Raw genomic sequence first — 13834 nt, 5'->3', positions numbered from 1 at the left:
GTCACAAAATCTGCCCATCTATCAAATTTTCCTGAGATTTGGTATATCTAAACTAGCTGACAAGTACCACCACTTCTCCAAATGCCATGAAAATCCATTGGGAAATGGCCAAGATATAGCAGTTTGAACATGTGTATGGGGTTTTCAATTGAACTTTCATCATTCATAACAAATCCTCTCCTCTCCTCTCCTCTCTTGTTCTTCTAATTGTATATAAAGCTGGGAGTCATCCACCTAGTAGTAAGACCCAACAGCAAAATTCTGGATAACTTCCCTCAGTAGTTTCATGTGGTTGCTAAAGAGCATGGGGGACAAAATAGAAGCCTGTGGGACACCATAGGCCAATGGCCAAGGCATCAAGCAGAAGTCCTCCAGCACCAGCTTCTGGAGCTAACTCTACAGGAAGGAGCAGAGACACTGAAAAACAGTGCCCTCTATCCCCATTCCTGTAAGGCATTCCAGAAGGAACCAACTCCTTCTGTTCCATTCCCAGCATGAGCATCCTCTAGAGCAAGGTGCTCAACTTTGGCCCCCTTGCAGATGTTTGCCTAGAACTCCCACAATCCCTGGCTATTGGCCACTGTGGCTGGGGATTATGGGAGTTGTAGTCCTAAAGTGAGCAGGCCTGCATTAGAGCATCCAAGGCCGTTTCAGCCCCCAAACCGGGATGGAAGCTGGATTGAAAGGAATTGAGATAACCAGTTTCTTCCAGGCATCCCGGGACTGAGTCTACATGCTCAAGCACCTTGCCCAAGAATGGAAGATTGGAGACTGCCCAATAGTTGTCCGAGATCTACAAATTGTGCAGAATGAGGTGATAAACTGAGCTAGTGGTATTATAGATTATCCCACTTTAGATTGCAGGTTGCTGATAATGATCTGCATGTAATCATGACAACATGGTGCATAGTTCTAATGAAGATGATAGGATTTGTGATGCTGCTTCTGCAGACTAGGGAGCAGTAGTGCCACTGCAGAGAACCAGTGTTGCTGTGTTTATTCTCATTGTTGCAAATGGGGAAATTTGTGGCAACTGACAGCACTACTGCTGACTCTCTGCTGCGCCACTGCTTCCGGATCCACGGCAGCAGCGCTACAAGCCTGACCATCTCCGTTAGAACTGCGCATCATGTTGATGACTAGTTCAGAATGCTTTTTCGCATCAAAAACTGCTGCATTTTGTAAACTAGTATACCTGGGAGAGTATGAAGCTAAAACTTCTTTCAGTTGTTGTTTTTAAATCTCCCTGCCTCAAGAATGATTATACTTTCCTGTTTTAAACTTCCACATTGTCCTTTTATATCGGTCTACAATTCCTCCATTCTCATATCAGCAAATGTTGGTCCAAAGGATGCCACCACTTGACCTGTTTACAGTATCATTTAATGAACAACAGAGTGGTGGCTCTTTGGGAACCAATTGTTGTTGGTGTAAGAGTACACAAAGCACTTTACCACCTGGAGAGCTAGTGTACTCAACAAAAGAAGGACTTTTTATTGTTTCAGTTGCTTATTCCCCAGGTTTTGTTGTTGCTCCTAATTGTTTTCAAAGATTTTTCATTCTAGACCTGGGAGGAAGTGTGTATATTCTTAATTTTTTTCAATATGGGGGTGGGATTCACATCTTCAAGTTGGATCCCTCTTGCAGTTTGTGCCCTGACCGACATCTAGTGTCATCTGTGGCTTGGCACCTAGGGCAGATACCTGTTGCTCTACTCTCCTTGCCTTCAAGTAAGTTGCAGTATGGGTGCTACAAGGTGGTGGGGCTTTTGTCGCAGTACTGCGCAGAAGGAACGGAGGCCTAGTTCTGGCCAGGGGTGTAGCCATAATTGAATGGATGGGTTCAAAAGAACCCGGGGCCCCCCAGCTCCACTCCTTTCTATTTTTTCCATTATCTCCCTCCAAGGGGCCACTGGGGAGAGGGGCGAACACAGGCCCCCTTTCCCCTAGCTACACCCCTGGTTATGGTCGGCACAACTTCAGGTCTGCCTTCTGGGCCTGCCTCAAATGAAGTCAAAACAATCCGCTCAGAAAGAGACTATGTGCTGCACTGCCCTCCCGAATAGTTCTCTCTCATCATACTCCGTTTGTGGTGCACTCCCCAACAATAGATTAGACACCTGAAGGCACTCTGTCACCATATTGGCTTCGTAGCACACTCACCAAAAAATGTTAAGAGGCTTCAAAAATGGTGAGTAATCAATAAAATCACTAGTATGGCTACAGTTGAACAAGGTGTGTGTGTGTGTGTGTGTGTGTGTGTGCGCGCGCGCGCGCACGCAGATGGGTCCCGGAGGGAGGGGGGACCACTGACTGGGAGACAGCTTACTTTTTGCTCTCTTTCTCTCCCCCCCCCCCCATGCCTCTGGAGGCAACGGGCCATCTTCACTTTTTGTCGCAGGGCCCTCCCAATTTTGCTACGTCCCTGAATAAAGTATAGCTGTGCTTACTTTACTAGTTGTCTTGAAGTAGCTCAGGTTTGACTAGCTTACATGTCTGATGCTTTTGGAGTCTGTGTAGAGTTCACAGAGCAGAAAATGGTTTTTTAAAACACTCTTTCTGCAGCTTATAGTGATTCCTCTTCAGATAAGAGAATGCCAATCAAGTATTTTTTTTAAAATTGTTGTAACCATGTAGGCCAAGCTCAGTATGTAGTATTAACATCAGAAACGAGAGTGAGGACCATTGATCACAGGACGTACAGAGGCTAGGGCAAAAACTGTTTAAAATAAAATAAACTTCAAAATTCTTGAGTTAAATACTTCTTGCCCTAACCTCAGTTCGCCTTATGATCAATGGTTCTTCCTCATCTTTGTATTTTCTTTTCCCTGTGTCTTTCTTTCTGTGCTGTCTGCAAACTTCAGTATGTGTTACCTCTTTGTACCTTGTTCCCCAGAGGGTTTAATAATGAGATATGCACTCTACGTGTGCTCAAATGCTGTGCCCCTGTTGACAACTTTAATAATATTGTGCTTTGTGTCTTTCTTTCTCTGCTGTCTGCAGACACCAGTAAGCAGTAGCCTAGAATTGCAGCGCCATCTAATTTTAGATTTGGAAAGGACCCTGGAGGTGTTGAAGCCAGCCAGCCCTCTGCTCAGGAAACTGCTACAAGATCCCTGACAGAAGCCAGCCCCATCTCTTTGCAAACCTCCAGCCAAGAAGAGCCAGTGCATGACTGTGACTGTTGCTTTGTCACACAGCTCTTCCAGTTAGGAAATTCCTATTAATGTCTAGCTAAAGTTGCTTCCTTGTAATTTCAGCCCATTGGGTCTAGTCCTGCCCTGTTAAGAGCAACCGAGAAGTCCACTCCTCCTAGGTGACACACTTCAGCTATTTGAGAATGGCTATCAGATCCTCCTTTAGTCCCCTTAGCTGAGCAGGGTCTACCCTGGTTGCATTTGAATGGGAGACTTGATGTGTGAGCACTGGAAGATCTTCCCCGGAGGGGATGGAGCCGCTCTGGGAAGAGCAGAAGGTTCCAAGTTCCCTCCCTGGCAGCATCTCCAAGATAGGGCTGAGAGAGATTCCTGCCTGCAACCTTGGAGAAGTCGCTGCCAGTCTGTGAAGACTGAGCTAGAGAGACCAGTGGCCTGACTCAGTACCTGACATCTTCCTATGCTCCTAGTCTCTCTTCTCGAGACTAAACAGGCCCAGCTCCTACAACTGTTTCTCATGGGGCCTGGCAGTCAGACCCCTTTGCCATCTTCATGGCCCTCCTCTGAACCCATTCCAGTGCATCACCCTAACCCTTAAGATGCAGTGCCCAGAACTGAAGACAGTGGCTGACATCCGAACAAAGCACCTGGGTAAGGAGGGAGTGGGGGGGTGCGGCTGAGGCTGGCTTGCCACTTCCCCCGTCCCTCTACACATGGCCTGATGGGTAAGCCAGCCAAACATCCCCTCTATCCCGTGCCCTGGAAGAGAGGAAACCGACTGCGGAGAGCCAGGGACAGGTTTCTTCTGGAGCAGGAGCAGAGTGAGGACATTTTGCTGCTTGTGCCACAGCACGTGGGTAGCAGGACCCTGGGAGTTGCATGCACACTTCCCTGCAGTCCCTCCTTACCCCTGCACAGCCAGGATCCTGTCTCAGCCCATGTTCCAAGTGAGGCCTGACGAGCACATATTAGACTGGAACTATTTCTTGGCATCATCTGGACACTTTGCCTCTGTTAATGCAACCCAAGATTGCTTTGTTTTTTAAGCTGCTGTATCACACGGCTGTCTACTATTCCTCTTGTAGCCCACTTAGGGCCACTTTACATGACCGTCTGGAAGCTGGGAACATGCCAGGGAAGTGTTGGAAGCCGAGAGAGGCTGTCCCAACAGGCTTGATGTCTGGTGCCACCCAAGTCCATTCCTGCGCCAGATTCCCCCGATTCCCCCAAGATTCTCTGCCCATCTTCAAATGCAGGCTACAAGTGGGCGGAGAATGTCAGGTGACTTTTGGAAATCCTATATGAGATAGGTTTACAGTACGATTGAAGTGGAAATTGCGTCCTTCCTTAATGAACAATGAGAAGGTGGTTTTAAAAATGCTAGAGTCAAAATAGTATAAGTAGTATCTATATATTTCTCTTAGGCATTCCTGTTGCCAATCCCATGTGTGGCAGCTCTCGTGAGAGTTTGCGAGCAGCTGCCGGATAGCGGCAGGGAGGGAAAGAGGTGGCCAGGCCAACTGGCAGGCCCACCAGCTGGGCAGCAGTGAGGGAAAGTGGCAGCCAGGCTGGCCGGCCGGAGGGCAGCGAGGGAAACCAGGGTGGGAGGGGGAGAATGGGCTGGGGCTGAAGGGAGGGGGGAGGATGGGCTTTGGCTGGCGGTGGGGAGAACAGTCTGGGTTGAAGACGAAATGAAGATGGGGGGAGAGACAGGGAGAACTAGGGGCACAGATGCTCTGTGCCGGATCAGCTAGTATAGGATAAATGCTGACAGATAAGCTTTTTGCTCAGTTGTGATGGGGCAGGGTAACAAGTGGGCCTGGGGAGGGGAGACAGAGAGGTGTTCTCAAAAGGCTCCTAGTTTTTTCAAGGTTAGCACAATATAATTTAGTCTTAAGCACCAATACCCTTGCTATAGATACTACCCCTATTTAGACATTATGTTGTCTGCATGTCCAGGTGTCAGTGTACGTGTACATATCTTTATGTGATTACAGATGCATCACTTTAAAAAATGTACTAGAGTACAACTGGAAAAGTGTACTACTGTACATGCATTGAACAGAATGTGTGAATAATTGTATGTGCATACAGATCTGTGTGCATATAGTGGCCTAGTCACGTTATGTTCAATGCATGTACACTGTCTACATGTAGCGTTACTGTATTCACACATTATGTTCAGCACATGTGCAGCAATGCACTTGCATATATTCTACATTTGTAGGATATACCCAGGCTGTGTCTTAAAATGAACACATGATTACCCAAAAACATATGTGCAGAGTCCACCTGTATTCATGTACAAGATAATGTTTGACTGGGGTTATTATCTATGATTGTAGTGATGCTTAAAATGGTACTATACATTGTTATTGTGGTATATATTGCATTGAAGGTGTTTATTAGCTTGAGAGAACCAGTTGTGTACCAAAAGCCTAAAGCCTTTACATCAGATGTTCAAACCCTCTCATTAAATCTATGCCTAGCCATTTAGATTTTATCATTAATCCAATCTCATGATTTATCCCAATTGTAATTGCTGTCACATTTTTAACCCTATTAGAATGACTGATATTGGGTTATATACACCACTATTTTCATAAATATTGTAGACTTGTACAGATGCCTACAACTCATTGCAGATGATATGTGTTAAAATAATCTGCACATCCATCATCCTCATCCACACTTCTTATGTTCATTCCTACCTAGCCTATGCTTGACATTTCTGCAAGTCACGGACTGTTATGAAGACGTGCCATTCACAATCTCAATAGCACTGCTCAGCTGTTTCAAAAACATTTACTTGTTATTGCCTTTTAAAAATGTGTCCAGTCTGCATATAATGTTGTACCCAATGAGTATGCTTTTCTTTGCCTTTGTGTCTTTTTATCTTCTAATCTCTGCACTCTCCAGAACTCCCTCTTCCACACCACAGACCAAGATACAAGATTCATGCTCTCTCTTGCTGTGTTACTTGGCTGGTGGCAATTTAAAGTCTGGCTAGTTAATGTGGTGCTCCTTTTGGCAGGTCCCTATGAATGAGGACTAAATGAAGCGCAGAGGCTGCAGCAGTGTGTGGAACTGCTAATAGCCAACGTGCAGGCCTGTGAAGGCTCTTGCTGACATTTTCTCCATCTTAGACACCTCTGTTAAAGTGAGAGGAAGCACATCGCCTGCTCATCTCTTCCCAGATATACGGGAATGTTAGGGAGCCGACGAAACTCTTTCTTCATCTGTTTCTTTTCCAGGAAAGACAGCCGCCTATCAAGCTGCTCTTAAGACAATGGGAAAGGGCCAGTTAAAAAAAGAGCCACTTCAGTGGCACAGGGGAGAGATGCACTCTGCCCCGCTCTGTTGGAAAGCTTCCAGATGGTGCACCTTGGGACGGCGAGCCCTAGGTGTCTGCATCTTGTTTGTATTTCTTTTCTGCAAGTTGGGCTGAGATGCTTCATGATCTGTGTGGGAGCAGGGAGGAAGGATCAGAGCGTCTTCATTCCAGCCAGGATGGAGGCACTTTCAACCCAAGGAAGACAGAGCATCCCGTGGGGGGGCTCTCCTTGCCCCAGTCCCTGCTTGGCAGGACCCAGGAACAAGCAGGACTTGGTAGGGTTCTGAGGTGGCTCAATTGATTGCACTGTTTGAGATTCCCGGTGGAGGATCTCTCGGTGTCTCTCAGTCCCCTGAGTAAAATATTGAAGTAAAATGCTTCAGGGTGAAAAATTCTAACCCATCCCACTCCTTGTGCTGGTTTTCTATGTGCAGGGAGTCGTCAGTTGGTTGGTTTGACATGCAATGGCATTCAAAAGTGGCATTCCCTGCCATTTCACACAGATTAGGAAGTCGTATCCATCCATAAGCACGCAGCTTCAGTCTTGACAAGCAGAAGGAACAGATACCAAGTTTGGCCTTGCCTTTGGAGTGCCTGTGTCCGGCTTCTGCTGCTACACAGGAGTTGGTTTCCATTTGCCCCACTGCACAGCTGCTCTTTGCTTGTTCCAGCCGGTAGTCCGAAGCGCTGAGGATGATGGAGGGGGCAGGGGCAGTAGTGGGTTGGAGGCCCCCTTTGGATCTCTCTCAAAGCTGAATCGATCTTAATGGAGACAGCAGTGGGATGTCTGATCTCCAAAAAAGGAGCAAGCACATGACAGAGGCAGCTGTCTTCTACTAGCGACAAACAGGCCCCTCTAGCTCAGAACTGTCTGCAATGTCAGCCTACCAGGGTTTCTGCAGGCCCCACTTGGAACAGGCCAGGTTTTAAACTGGGGACCTTCTGCATGCAACTCTACCCCTGAGCGACAGCTTCTTCCCAAAGAGATGATTCCACAACCTTTTGTCTGGCCAAGGAAACAAGGCTCAATACTCTATGGCTAGTGGAGCAGTTAAAGATAGAAGTCGGAAAGCCTCCAGTTCAAGTCTCCTTAGAACAGTGAACTCACCAGGGGGGCTTCAGCACAAGTTCCTAGTCTTCCAACCTCAGCCACACTCACTCCTCCCCATTTACAATCTGGGGTAACCCTGGCCTGGGCATAAGGATGAATGAGAGTGGAGGTGAATACGCAAAAGCATCTAAGTATGAAGCACTGTGGACCTTTCATTCATATTTGATTTTCACCTCCTAATAAAGAGCAAAACCACACAATGGCTGACACACCCAGAGATCTGTAGGTCCAAGGGACAGTCACTCCACAGCCCAGTCTGCTTGCAAAGGCAGGGCTGCTCCCTGGAGTATCTCATTGCTGTTGTGTCACTGCCCCCTACTGGGAATAGCTGCAATGACACGTTCCTTAATAAGGTAAATACACAAGACAATATTATTTTGGATTCACAATATTCAGATTCACAAACAATAATAAGCCCAGAAGCTCTATATAAATATTAAACCCAATGTCTATACACACAGGCACATTGAATATAGATCATGTAAATACTATTTAAAATCACAAAATGTACACCATTACTCACTTTAAAAATCTGATAAAATTGAAATTAATAAAATCCTACAAAATTTGTATGGGATACAAATACTAGTATGTTGTATCCAAGGTCCAAGCTTGTCTCTAAAATTGTGATGAAATTCCAAAAGGAGATAATTTATCCATTTTAAAGAGATTATTGATTTCAATTTTATCATATTTTAATGAGTAATAGTGTGCATTTTATGATTTTAAATAATAGTGTTTACATTATCTGTATTAAATGTGCCACTGTATATGTATTTTTGGAAGCTTGATTTTTTTAAAATAATATTTTTATGGATTCACTAGACATTAAGCCCGTTACATTAAGGGGCGCTAAAAGAGTTGTGTAGAACTGTTCGCAGGTTTAACGGGTTGCTACGCAGACCTACGACGCAGAGACGGTAACTACGCGCGCACGCAGTTGTGTGCGTAGTTTGCGTTGCTGGGTCCGCGCGCGCCACGCATGCGCAGAACACCTGCAAGAGGCATGCAGTTGTGTGCGTAGTTTCCATTGCTGCATCCGCGCGCGCCACGCATGCGCAGAACACCTGCCAGAGACATGGATGCAGGTACCTTAGGGTTTTATTATATAGGATTATTGGATGCTTTGGGGATTATTGCACTCCTTAGTAAGCAGAGAGCAGCCCACAAGCAGTGCAGGTGGGCTGCAGAGGGCAGGGGCGTATCTAGGATAGGCAGGTAGGGCATGTGCCCCGGGCGCCACTTGAAGGGGGCGCCATTTTTTAAAATGAAAAAAAATAAATAAATTAAATGGCCACCGAAAAGAAAATGGCCACCACGCATACTCAAATGGCCTCTGCAAGACCCTAGTATCGGGGAAAGTCAAATTCTCCATTTATTTTTAAAACTTATGTAATAGTGATGCTACAATGCATAGTAGAGAATTAGAAGGCACTTCCGTTTAGTTTTCTTAGTACACCTCCACATAGTATTTGGGTATTTCATGAGCCCCAGCATACTGAAATTTGTAGTTTTCGAGCATTTTTTGGTCTGGCTACGTCCACTGCTAAATAGTTTTTGAAAGATTCAAAGATTAACGAACTTGACTTATATTTTTCAGCTGATATTATGGTAAAGTTATCTGAAAGATGGGTGTCAGATGTTTGGACAGGGGGCGCAATTTCAGTGCTTGCCCTAGGCACTATTTTCCCTAGATACGCCTCTGACAGAGGGCCTTGGAAGCAGTGTGTGTGCCCCTCCCTCGGACCTACAGATCTCTGGATGGTATGTCAGCCCCTATTGAAGCACAATCTGAAGTATTCTATATTACATATCAAATCCTCTGCTTACTTTTAGAATAGAATTTTGCTGAAGCACCTTGGAAATTAAACCAATCTTGTCCAGACTGACAGAGGCGTATCGAGGGAAAAGAGCACCTAGGGCAAGCACTGAAATTGCGCCCCTGTCCAAGCAGGGATGATGGGACTTGTAGTCAACAACATCTGGAAATCCCTGTTAAAAGGAACACTGTACCATCTAGACATGGTTGCTGATCAAAACCTGAAAACATGAGCCATTTTTATTAAAGACTTAGAACAACCGTCAGGAGTTATGTGAGGATTCCAGGGTCATTTTCTGTCTCATCTCATGCTTTTTAAAAACCATGACTTTGTCCTAAAGGATCACCTGCCCAAACTCCTGACAGCCTTTGTCTTGTGATGACAGTTGGCTCATGATGGGGTATATGTGCATTCACCACACTAGTGCTTACTTTGGCACCAGGAGGGAGGAGGATACACTAGTTTGCAGCACTAGACAGAGGAATTTGCAACAGGAGCAGACAGCCAAGTTCTGCCAGGGCCAAAACCAGCCCTTGCCAGACTAAGACATCATTGTAATTTGCCCCTTCCTGTCACAAGCAGTGTGTTGTTCTTCTATTATTGACTCTCAGATATCCTGACTCTCAGATATCTCAGTCACGGATGGAAAATATAGGGTCAATTTACAAGAGACACATTTTCTACATGGAAGTTTCTTCTGTGCAGGTGTTGTGCAGAAACCCATGTGTAGTGATCAATACATATGTATCTATTCCGCACAGTTTCTTACAAAAATGACATCCCCACAGGAAATTTTGCTTCACATGAACTAGTTCTGGGTGATAGGCAATGGACAAGAATTTGGCAAAAGAATTTGGGCAGTATAAAAATATGTGAAAGAAATAAAATATTTGTTTTTATCTTGTAAACCTCCCAGACACATAAGTTTGGGGTTGTATAAAATATGTTAAAGAAATAAAATAAAATGATGTTCCATTTACCAAGAAACACAGACAATGTCAGCGTAAAGCTGGATAAAATAAAGCAGGAAGTGCATCAGAGACCCTGGGCAACAGCAAGGTCTTCTATATGTTGTTCTATATGCAAGGAACTACCATATTTGCAAGGAAATTCCTGTCTCTAAAAGTCATTTCACTTTATGATATACATCTATTTAATTAAAGGATAAGCAAAGTACAGTGTTTAAGAAGCAGAGCCCCACACACCCAGTTCTTTTCCCTATGACCAGAATAGGGTCATGTTCTACTGGAATATCTCCTATGTTTATGGATAACTTTCTACTGAATTTTACTCTTAGTGGAAGCAAGCTAGGTGTGTTATTTATGTTTCAAAATCTAAATCTAGATCCATTTGCTTGGATTAATATTGAACACAAAAAATTTGAATCTAGGTTAATTTTAACCTGCTCCTTTGAAATGAAATTACATTAATAGAAATGTAAAGCTGGCTTTATTTAACTGAATAACTATTTACATTTCAATTATTTTTTAAATCATATGAAGTTCAGAATAATATCTAATTCAGCAAAGGAAATTAGTTAATTTTAATTCTGTTTCACTAAATATAAATTTTTGGCAGTCTGAGGGAAGCAAATATTGACATCAATTGCAAACATCTTGTATTTTTAGAGCTAAATGGCTATTTAGTACAATGTGTTGGATGTAGAGAATTTTGAATTCATAAAAATGAAAGTGTAAATCAGCTTTCTCAGTTTAAAAGCTGCACCTACCAAAATTCCCTTCCTCCACATACAACTAAAAGGAAGGCACTCTCTCCTCCTTTGCAGCTGAGCACTGGATCTGCAGCCCTGTTCCTGCCTTTTCCCCACTAGCAACGGGTTTTCCCTTCTTCTATACAGTCAAGGCTTCCTTTCTCTTCCTTGAACTCACCCTCTTCTTGCAGGATTTCCATTGAAAAACCTCCTGCCTTGCAAACTGCAAGCCACAACTGCTCACAGGTTGGAAAATGCAAAGACAAGTGGTTGTTTTTTTAACAAGAAGGAGGCGGGACAGGATGGAACCTGGAGAGCCTTCACATTTCTGGACCTCTCTAGGCACACACTCTCTGTTCATTTAACCCTTTCAGCCTCTCCTGAAAAACTAGTTTGTTGCAGTTCTCTTACATTTCTTTTATTGTCTACATTTTACAAAAGAAACAAACCTCGTTGGCGGGGGCAGTGGGGAGGCATCAGCCTGAGAAAGCACCAGTCAGATATAATTTCTTTGAGACTACTGGAGAGCAGGCGGGGCACAGGCAATTGACTGACTCTGGACTCTGGGGTGGGTCAGGACTTGCAGCAAGAACATAAGACGAGACAGCAGGGCAGGCAGTCGCAGTGCTTGCAAATGGGAACAAGCAACCCCGCCCAGCTTACTAGGATGCCCCCTCCCCAGCAGTGGTCAGTGTTTGCTGCCTGAAAGGAAGCCCTCCAATGACTCTGAAGAGCTTGCTCAGGGCCTCGGAACTTGAGGCCACGCCCCCTTAGAAGTCACATGCCAAGGGGAGGGGCCTCAAGCTCCTTGCTCTGGCTCTTTGGAGCTTGAGGCCACGCCCCCTTTGATGCCACATGCAAAGGGGGCGTGGCCTTGAGCTCCGAAGAGCATGAGCAAGCTCTTTGGAGTCATTTCAGTCAGAGCTTGCTGGCTGAAAGCATCTATTCTTCCTTTCTCTGCCTCTCTGGAGGAAAAGAAATGGGAATAGACGCTTTCATAAGGCGAGTGCTCGCTAGGGGGCGGGCGCCTCTCCGGACCTCAGGGCGGGGGCGGGGCATGGCAGGCAGTTTGTGCCCTCCCTGCGATGGCGCCCAGGGCATGTGCCCTGCCTGCCCCACCCTCGTTACGCCCCAGCTTAGGAACATAGGAAGCTGCCATATACTGAATCAGACCATAGGTCCATCTAGCTCAGTATTGTCTACACAGACTGGCAGCGGCTTCTCCAAGGTTGCAGGCAGGACTCTCTCTCAGCCCTATCTCGGAGATGCTGCCAGGGAGGGAACTTGGAGCCTAGATGCTCTTCCCAGAGCGGCTCCATCCACTAAGGGGAATATCTTACAGTGCTATTCTCCCATTCATACGCAACCAAGGCGGACCCTGGTTAGCTATGGGGACAAGTCATGCTTGCTATCACAAGACCGGCTCTCCTCTCATTCTTGGAAGCCAGCAAGATCATTTGTTTTAAAAATATGGATCTGTTTCTGGCAAACATGACTTGAGAAAAGCATGACAGAGAAAAAACAGGATTCCCAGAGTGTGGCAATGATGTCACTTGCCTGCCAGGAGGCAGCGTGGAGCAGGTCGGTGGCTGCTTGGCCTTCTCCACTCTGCCTCTTCATCGCTGACTGCTGCATCATTCATCTGAGGGTGGCGGAAGAGGCGGCAGCAGCAGCAGGATTCTCCACCCCTCCACCCCTCCCTGCCTCTGAGTCTCAAAGCCAAGAGCTGATGCCCCAAGCGGAAGGAAGCTCCCAGCAGCTGCCTGGCTTCCCTCTGGACTCTCTTGTTTGGGCAACAGCAGGGCTCTCCTTCCCATGCTTGGAGAGGAGGAGACTCAGTGGAAGTGAAGGAGGGAGGAAGCTACTGACGGAATAGTGCAGCAGTCAACCACAAGGGCCTTTCTTGTATCCCTAATCTAAATCAACCTTCCAAGCCTTTTGCCCACTCCCCCTTTTGAGGACAGGGAATTCCCGGTACTCTTAAAGAGGCATCCTATTTGGATTCCCCTTGACAAGTGTACTCCTGAGCTGGCCCAGCTCGCTCGAGCCTGAGGAGTACCGGGATAACTGGTTCCATGCACATTCCTAGTCGCCACCAGACCAGCCAGTGGCAACTGCAGCGGAACCTCTCCCAATGACTTTAATGGGCAGTGGGGCTCATGGCGAAGAAGATGTTCTCTTAGAGACTAACCTGTTCAGAGCTTTATAGGTTATAGCCAGCACCTTGTATTTTGCCCTGGAACTTATAAGTAGCCAGTGTAGTTCTATCAATGCTGGAATCATATGGTCACTCCGAGAGGACCCAGAGACCCACCTGGCAACCCGTACCGACTGCAGTATCTGGACTACATACAAAGGTAGCTCCACATAGAGTGCATTGCAATAGTCAAATCTGGAGGTTACCAGCAAATGTAAGCACCGAGATATCTGTAGCAGCATATGGACCACCATTCTGAGGCCATTGATCTCAAGCAATGGATGCAGCTGGCGTATCAGCCGAAGCTGATAGAAATCACCTCTGGCCACCGCCTCATCCTGGGACACCAAGGAGAAGATTCGATCCAGAAGCACTCCCAGACTGCGCACCTGTTCCTTCTGGCAAGGTGTGACCCCATCCCGGACTGGCAGATCAAAATCACCCCCCGATTTCCAAAGAGGCACAACAAGAGCCTCCGTGTTATCTGAATTCAGTCTCAGTTTCTTA

At 46.0% G+C, this 13834-nt stretch overlaps 1 protein-coding gene across 7 annotated transcripts in view; it reads left to right on the top strand.

Moving 5' to 3' along the window:
* LOC128329916 (uncharacterized) overlaps positions 1-13834 on the top strand; it is a 481088-nt gene that overhangs the window by 366051 nt on the left and 101203 nt on the right. The gene's annotated exons all lie outside the window — the stretch shown is intronic.

Source organism: Hemicordylus capensis, chromosome 6 (genome assembly GCF_027244095.1).
Source record: "Hemicordylus capensis ecotype Gifberg chromosome 6, rHemCap1.1.pri, whole genome shotgun sequence".
Classification (NCBI taxonomy): domain Eukaryota; kingdom Metazoa; phylum Chordata; class Lepidosauria; order Squamata; family Cordylidae; genus Hemicordylus; species Hemicordylus capensis.
The sequence above is the reverse complement of the archived record's forward strand: the minus strand, read 5'-3'. Positions and strand labels throughout refer to the sequence as shown.